Below are 8,577 nucleotides of genomic sequence, written 5' to 3' on the forward strand. Positions count from 1 at the left end.
CTTTCAGACCAAGATGGTATCGCTCCTGCCAATATAATTCTCTTGAAATATTTGTCAGCTTTTATGAATCTTACTAGAGTCCCTTCATTGGACAAAGACCATAAAGGGTCTTTGGGACAGACTGTTCTCTATCTTTAATTCTCTATAAGGCTGCAACATCCTTCAGAGCCTAGAAGATCTATGACTTAAGAGGGATGATCTACTACAAAGCATGATCTTAAGATCCTTAGAAACATTTTATCTAGCAGACCGGGTCTAGGAGATACCACTTTAAATCTTTCTGAAATCATAAAATAAAGTGTTTCGAAGTTGCCCCCGTGGCTTTATTTTTACCCTTTGATGGTGTTTTCCTGAAAGAGCCCTGAGTTTGATCTTTTCCCTAAGGTCCTTTCTTACTTTAAGAATCCTTTGCTGACGGAAAATATTCTCTTGAGCCCTTTGTATTTCTTTCTAATTTCCCTTGAAAATAAAATAGTTGGTTTTTAAAGTTTATTTGTTTATTCTCTCTACTTTCATTTTGTCATAGGCAATTAGAATAAGCCAGCTGGCATCTTAAACACTCTGCCTGGGAATTTTCTTAGCTAGATCATTGCGTTCCTTTAGTACATTTTCTATTTTCCACATTACTGCAGGTGATAGTTTTGCAAACTTTCCACCACTACATAACCACGGTCTCCTCTCCTTCAGCTTCTTGTAAACCTCCCTCACCTTCCTTTAAGCCCTCCCTGACACACTGCACTTCTCAAGGCCCATCAGGTTTCAGTTTACATTCTAGCCCTCGCCTGCTGCCTAGCCTCAAAACCAGTGGCATGTGGTTTAGATTTCTACTATTGCAGACCCTCATTTCCAGATACCACAATTCGTTCTGGTTACTATTACTGTGTGAAAATTTGTCTTTAAATGTAGTGGTCTACAACGACCATTTCATTTTGCTCATAATTTTGTGCATCAGAAATTTGAAAAGGGCTCAGCTGAGCAGTTCTCATTTGAGGTTACTCACGCAGTTGCAGTAAGATGTCATCTGGGGCTGCAAACATCTGATGACTTGACAAGCCTGGATGTCCAAGATGGCTCACGTGTATGGTTAAGAGCCGGCGCTGCTGTCAGCTGTGAGCTCAGCTAGGCTATCTTCGGTGTCTACATGTGGGCTTTCCAGCACAGCGCTCTCAGGATACTTGGCCTTCTTCCATGGTGCTGGTTTCCCCTGGAGTTAACATCCCAAAAGAACCAGGCAGAAGTTGTATGGTCTTTTCTGACCCAGTTTTGAAAGTTAAAAACAGTGTCACATCTGCTGCATTCTATTGGTTATAAGGTGCTCACTAAGTCATCCCAGATTCATGGGTAGGGGACATAGATACCACCCCTCCATCAGATGAGTGACAAACAATTTGCAGGTGTGTTTTAAAACTGCCACGCAACATACTAAATTCTCTCAGATTAGGGATAAAAAGCAGAATATATAATTGCATATGCTCTGGGACTGAAAGCAGTATCCAGGAATGGACATATGGAAAACATTGGAAAGAAATGCAAAAAATATTGCATTTTTTCATTATTGCAGATAATTTTTCCCATTTATTTTATAGTGGGAAAGAAAGAATGAATGAAAGAAAAGAAAACATATTTCTAAGTGATTCGATGCTTTTTCTTTATAACCTCTGCTCCATTTATCTTATAGTTTATCTTTGGGGTAACGATGAGAATCCCTTTAAGTTGGGTTTTAGCGTGAGAGGGAGCACTGAGAACGTGACCAGTTGGATACGAAGGTAGCCCTGGCTGTGGTGAAGACGGATTGAGTGGTAATGCACAGGGCTATTATGTGACACTTCAAGGACTAATTAGGGCCAGGAAGAAGGCCAAAAGTGTTATCTCTTATGTGCAGGATCAAGACACCCAAGTAGGTTCACACATTTCATGGCCATCAAATTATGTTTGCCCCATGAAAAAAGTAACGAGACAGAGGTCAAATGTTGAAACTGAAAAGTGGTACAGATCTGTCCAAACAATGTTTTCGCATTCAGTCACTCAAGCAATGTGGAATTAAAAGCTATGTGTTATTACTAGATGCTCTACACTACACACCCAGATTTCTCTCCACCTGCTGATGTCCAGAGAACTTTCTTAACCTGGTTTTGCTCACACAGCAGGACCTGGATCCCAGTACAGATCCAGAGGCCTGTTATGGACTGAACTGTGTTCCCCCAAAATGTGTATCTTGAAACCCGAAGCCCCAGTGTAACTGCCTTTGAAAATAAGGCCTTTAAAGAGGTAATTCCAGCTTTCTCAATGGTGCTCAAAAAAGTTTCTGTTGTTTAAGTCACTGAGACTGTGGTACTTTGTTATGGTAGCCCTAGAAAACTAATACAAAATCCTTCAAGCTAATTCCTGGTATCCTTTTGGCATGCCCTGATCATTTATTGAGCATTTCTTTACTTTCTAGCACAATAAGATGATCTGTGTCATTTAGTACCTTTTCTGCCTGTGGTAGGCTGCATGATGGCCTCCCAAAGAGGTCCGCATAGGAATTCTCTGCACCTGTGAATAAGTTGCCTTAAAGGTGTTTGGCCCAGTGCATATACTACCATGTAAAATTAGCTTCCATGAGTAGCAAGAAAAATTTTTTGGAAAATCACATTTGTCACTTGGCCTAATGAGAGAAATGTTGAGAAGAAATTTAACTGAAATTTAAGAAAATAAAAGGCTGTTTGGGGATGAGAATGGTTTGCTTCTTACCTTCTCTGCACAGCAGAGATACACACAAATGGTTTAGAGTTGCCATAGGATGGACTTGAAGTGGGTGGTAAGGAAATTCCGATGTGTCTACATCAGGTGCAGTGCCAGGGGCTGAGAAAAAGACAAAGATGCTTAAGACATGGTCCCTGTCCTCAACGGATTCAATCTGGGGATAGTTTCTCACCTACATGGGAAACCAAAGAGATTAGCTAGAATACATAAGGGCATTTTGTGGTGCCAGCAAGTAAATCAGAAGACTGATATACTGATTCAACTGATGTGTAGATTTTAAGGACAGAAGGAAGAAATACAGCAATGACAAATTTGATTGGAAAAGATCAGCTGGGACAATCATACGCATCCCAAATGGAACTTTATCACACTGGAACGATGCCTGATGCAAAAGAAACAACAGAATGTGACAGATCAAGGTGTTGTGAAAACACTGAGCGGTTGTAGCCACTGCACCTGTGTTTGCTGATCTTAAACAGCTGTGTGTGGATAATGTTAGCAGGAACAGGGCAATTGAGGAACTCGAGAACGTTAGTGCTGTGATTGAAGCCACCTGTCCTGGCATCACAGGTAAGATGGTGAAAAAGTTAACTGGGAAATTTCAAAAGCGTTCCACTGATGTGTCCTCTTCTAAGCTTTTCGTTATTGGCTTCCGTTTCATATGAAATCCAGTAACGCTCTTCAAGCTTGCCTTCATGCCTAACTCAAACGCTCTGTATGCCTTTCATACTTTTGCAATTTGTTGATGATTAAAGACTTTAAAGAACTCTCCTCATCCCCACAAGAAAAGTGCTTTTTGTAGTGGTTAAAAGCGTGGATTTTGGAGTGATCATCCAGGTACAAGGCCTGAGAAGCTTTACAGGCTGTGTGAGTTTAGTTGAGTTATTAAACATTTCTGGGCTTCTGTTTCTCTTCCACAAAATGGAAATAATAATATCACCTCCTTGTGGTAAATGTGAATTGAAGATTATTCTATACCTGGTTGACTCCAGGTCTGACTCTTTTGCAAAATGTCTGAACCTTTGAAGAGAGACTGAGGAGTTTGGTGTTACTTCACTTTGACCAAGCTCTTAGTCTTGGGCCTAAATGTAGGTGAGAAAAACACTTCCTCTTTTTGGAGCTTGGCCTGGACTCTAAGGTGTGGAGACATCTGCGGTGCTCCTGACAGTTGTTCAGGGAAGCCCAGCCCAGCCCCACAGTGGCCATCAGGATGCAATCTAGGAAACTGACCTGTAAAAATGCGGGGATAGGCCCGGGTCCATCAAATCTGTGAGTTTTTATCTAACTTTTACTTTCCTGCCATTATTCCTATACCTAGGCTAGTTCTCAATAAGAATGACACCCTGGCCTCTGATTTGCTATGGCAAACAAGCAGATGGGCCTGCCCATGTGTGAGATGAAGTGGACACAAGGAGGTAGCAATCCCTTCCTGAGGTCAGGCTGGAAGTAGCAGTGAGGCCACCAGAAGAGGATCATTGGTGGCAGAGGCACCACATGGTGGTATGGTGAAGAGACCCAAGTGACAGAACACAAGAGTCTGCCCGAGTACCTGAGAGAGACGCCCAAAACCCTGAAATAACTGGAATTCCCTGGATGCAATGATGGGATATTTTCTGCTAACTATGTGGGCAGGACCATAGATGTAGTCCTTGGGTTACTAGCCCAAAACCTTCATTTAACAGAACACACAGTCAGTGGGGATGGTCACTGTATTTAACCACCACTGTGTTGTCAAAGACCAGTCCAAAAGGATATAGCTGGTCCTGGTGCTAAAGCTTACAATCATTTATGGAAGAAAGCAAATCCTATTGCTGGTGACATGGAAGATCTCCAAAGTCCCTTTGTAAAGGAGAGAAGGGGTATTTGGGTTTTCCATCATTTTCCCAACAAACTGTAATTTCTATCTATTGAGATTGGTAGAACTTTCGCTACCAATCTTACTGAATTCTGGGTTTTGTTACTGGTTGGTTTGTTTGTTTGTTTTGTTTTATTTTTGTTTTCAAAAGAAAGAGTGAATCAGATTTTCTGGATGTCCCACTGTGCCAGGAATTAACCCTTTAGTTTCTGGATCCTGGGGAAGTTTATGAGGTTCCAGAAGAGGGGCTGGATAGCTGACCGTGGGGAAGCAAACAGAGAGCTTGAGTCAATGTCCATTTACCAGGTTGTATGAAAATATTCCAATGTTTTAACAACCGGAGCATCTGGGAGTGGTGCACACTGGTCCTGCCTACACAACCAGGACCACACACAGCAGAGTTGTTCTCACACCCGTGTCATTCCTGAGAGGTTTTACATAGAAAACTGAGACTGCTGAACTTTAGCAGGGAACAGGATAGGAGCACAACACTGCGCTGGTTCAGGCTGTCTCTAACGGTTGGATAGCTCTTCTCACATACCCCTTGTGTAAGCAGAGAAGCCATGTGGGAGAGACCCCATGTTATTCCCCCTTGCTCTTGAGTCTCTAAAACAAGGCAGATCCACATGTCATAGCTCCTGTTTTAGGGCTGCGATCTGCCAAAAGGTTGACTTACCTTTAACGAACTCTGCTGCTTCTGGGCCTGCATGAAGGCTAGTCAATTCATAGCTGGCAAAATGAAGCTATTTCCATGACCACAAAAACCCATTCAGGGTCCCCACAAACTCAGCCCACACCCTCCTATTCCAAATCAATGAGGCTGACTCAATTTCCTGCTGACTCACAGCAGTCTCAGCTTTACCAGTCAGCTGGTTCCCCCGGTTAAAAGTGGCTCCAGGCAGGACCCAAGATCCCTGGGAACCAGAGTGGTGCATGTGGCCACTGTAAGAGGCTTAGCATGAGTCCTCCGACCCCCTGCTGTTTCCACATGGCCTGGGCCTGCTCACTGGACTGAATATTTCAAGTGTGCACTCTGAACCTGGAGCCTGAACAAGGATAGAGGATGCAAGGCCAGCTGGACGTGCAGAACTGAGATTGCTGCTTAGCCAAAGGCCTCCAAGTTCTCACCTGTTACCTGAGATGAAACACCTCAGGAAATCCAGACAACCTGATGGCCAGCTGCTTATAAAAAGTGATTCTAAATACACTTTCTAACCATTTATAGAAGAAAGCAAATCCTATTGCTGGTGACATGGAAAGTCTCCAAAGCTCTTTTATAAAGGAGAGAAGGGATAATTTGGTTGTCCAGGATTTTCCCAATAAATCATGGATTCCTTCCTATTGAGATCAACAGAACTCTTGCCACCAATCTTTGTGAGTTCTGGGTTTGGACACTGAGGTTCTTTCAAGAGGACAGAAAGAATCAAGATTTTCTTAAGAGGATATATTCATGACTTAAAATGAATCTCTTTGCACATTTTACAACACTTGCTACCACTGACAAAAAAGTTGATAATCTTCTAATAAAAACATCCAATTCAGAGATAATGAAAACTGGAAAAAAACACTGTATCTTCTCACAATCCTTAATTTTAATAAAATCTATGGGCTCTGGGAACAGAGCTTACAAATGACAGGTGAAAGCTTCATCTTGGGGAAGCTGCAGGAGAATTTCAGAGAGAATCTGTTTGTAACCAAACAAGAGAAGCACAACTTCAAATAACCACCAAACTTCTGTCTTCACTCGCTAAACATGAGGTTTTTGAGTATTTCCAAACAATTTAAATTGTGATAGTTAATTTTATGTGCCGACTTGGTGGGGCCATGGTGCTCAGATATGCGGTCAAACATTATTCTGGCTTTCTGCCTGGGGATGCTGCTGAGGAAGCATCATCCAAGTCTCTCTTCCCACGGCATCATGTGTAAGCCAGTTTCCTAAAGAGCCTGAACAGGTGCAGAAGCTCTACATCAGGGGCTTGAGCTTTGAAACAACTGATGAGAGTCTGACGAGCCATTTTGAGCAGTGGGGAAGGCTCACTCTCACAGACTGTGTGGTCTGACAGATCCAGATACCGAGAGCTCCAGGGGCTTTGGGTTCGTCACCAATGCCACTGTGGAGGAGGTGGAGGCAGCCCTGAATGCAAAGCCACACAAGGTGAATGGAAGAGTTGTGACATCAAAGAGAGCTGTCTCAAGAGAAGATTCTCAAAGAGCAGGTGTCCACTTAACTGTGAAAAAGGTATTTGTTGGTGGCATTAAAGAAGACACTGAAGAACATCACCAAAGAGATGACTTCAGACAGTTTGAGAAAAGTGAAGTGATTGAAATCATAACTGAATGAGGCAGTAGCAAGAAAACGGGCTTTGCTTTTGTAAGCTTGGAAGACCATGACGCCAAGAATAAGACTGTCATTTGGAAATGCCATCCTGTGAATGGCTACAACTGTGAGGGTAGGAAAGCCCTGTCACACAAGAGATGGCTAGTGCTTCATCTAGCCAAAGAGGTCAAAATTGTTCTGGAAACTTTGGTGGTGGTCATAGAGGTGGTTTTGGTGGGAATGACAACTTCAGTGATAGAGGAAACTTCAGTGGTTGTGGTGGCTTTGGTGGCACCCATGGGGGTGGTGGATGTGGTGGCAGTGGCAATGGCTCTAAGGAATTTGGTAATGATGAAAGCAATTTTGGGGGCAGTGGAAGCTACAGTGATTTTGGCAGTTACAACAATCAGTCTTCACATTTTGAATCCATGAAGGGAGGAAACTTTGGAGGCGGAAGCTCTGGCCCCTGTCGTGGTGGAGGCCAATACTTTGCCAAACCATGAAACTAAGGTTTCAGTAGCAGCAGTCGCTATGGCAGTGGGGGAATTTTAACTACTGCCAGGAAACAAAGCTCGGCAGAAGAGTGAGCCAGAGATGTGACAGGGAAGCTACAGGTTGCAACAGATTTGTGAACTCAGCCAAGCACAGTGGTGGCACGGCCTAGCTGCCACAAAGAAGACATGTGTTAGACAATACTCATGTGTATGGGCAAAAAACTCAAGGACTGTATTTGTAATTAATTGCATAATAGGTTATTTTAGTTTCTGTTTTGTGGAAAGCATAAAGCATTCCCACAAAAGCACTCAATGTAGACTTTTTTCTTGCCCCCATGCTGTTAGTTCCTAAATGTAATAGTCTGATCATGATGCCGAATAAATATGTCTTTTTAAAACAAACACACAAAGAAACAAAACATTATTCTGGGTATTTCTGTGACAGTGTTTTTCTGTGAGATTAACATTGAAATCAGGAGACTTTGAGTAAAGCAGGTTTCTGTCCATAAAATGGGTGGGCTTTATCTGATCAGTTGAAGGTCTGAATAGAGCTGACTTCACTGAACAAGAGAGAATTCAGCAGCAGTCTTTAAGATGGAAGTGCAACATCAGCTCTTCCCTGGGTCCCCACCTGATGGCCTCAGGACTTGAACTGTAGTATTAATTCTTCCTGTCTCCAGGTCTCCTGCCTCCTGGCCCACCCTGCAGAGTTTGGACTCTCCAGCCTCCATAATCATGTAAGCCAATTACAATTATATGTACCATATACAATTTACATATGATGTGTGTATGTAAATTGTAATATATGTATGTACATATATACATACATGTAAATTGTATATGTGTGTATACAATTGTTTATGTGTGTGTGTATATACACACACACACAAACACACACACACATTCTACTGGTTCTATTTCTCCAGAGAATCCTGACAAATGTGTTTCTGTACTTCCCTAATTTGATTCCTTTCTTATATTCTCTTCCCAACCTCAGTTGAACAGTGGAATCACCTGGGTAGCTTTAAAAAATACAGATACAGCTGGGCACAGTGGCTCACACCTGTAATCCCAGCACTTTGGGAGGCCGAGTCAGGCAGATCACCTGAGGTCAGGAGTTCGAGACCAGGTTGACCATCATGGAGAAACCATGTCTCTACTAAAAA

At 42.6% G+C, this 8,577-nt stretch overlaps 1 pseudogene; it reads left to right on the forward strand.

Moving 5' to 3' along the window:
• The window catches only part of LOC117086269, a 53,732-nt pseudogene extending 46,228 nt beyond the window's left edge, over positions 1-7,504 (forward strand).
• The last annotated feature ends 1,073 nt before the right edge of the window (positions 7,505-8,577 follow it).

The sequence above is a fragment of the Trachypithecus francoisi genome, unplaced genomic scaffold (genome assembly GCF_009764315.1).
Source record: "Trachypithecus francoisi isolate TF-2019V2 unplaced genomic scaffold, Tfra_2.0 Lachesis_group1, whole genome shotgun sequence".
Taxonomy (NCBI): Eukaryota; Metazoa; Chordata; class Mammalia; order Primates; family Cercopithecidae; genus Trachypithecus; species Trachypithecus francoisi.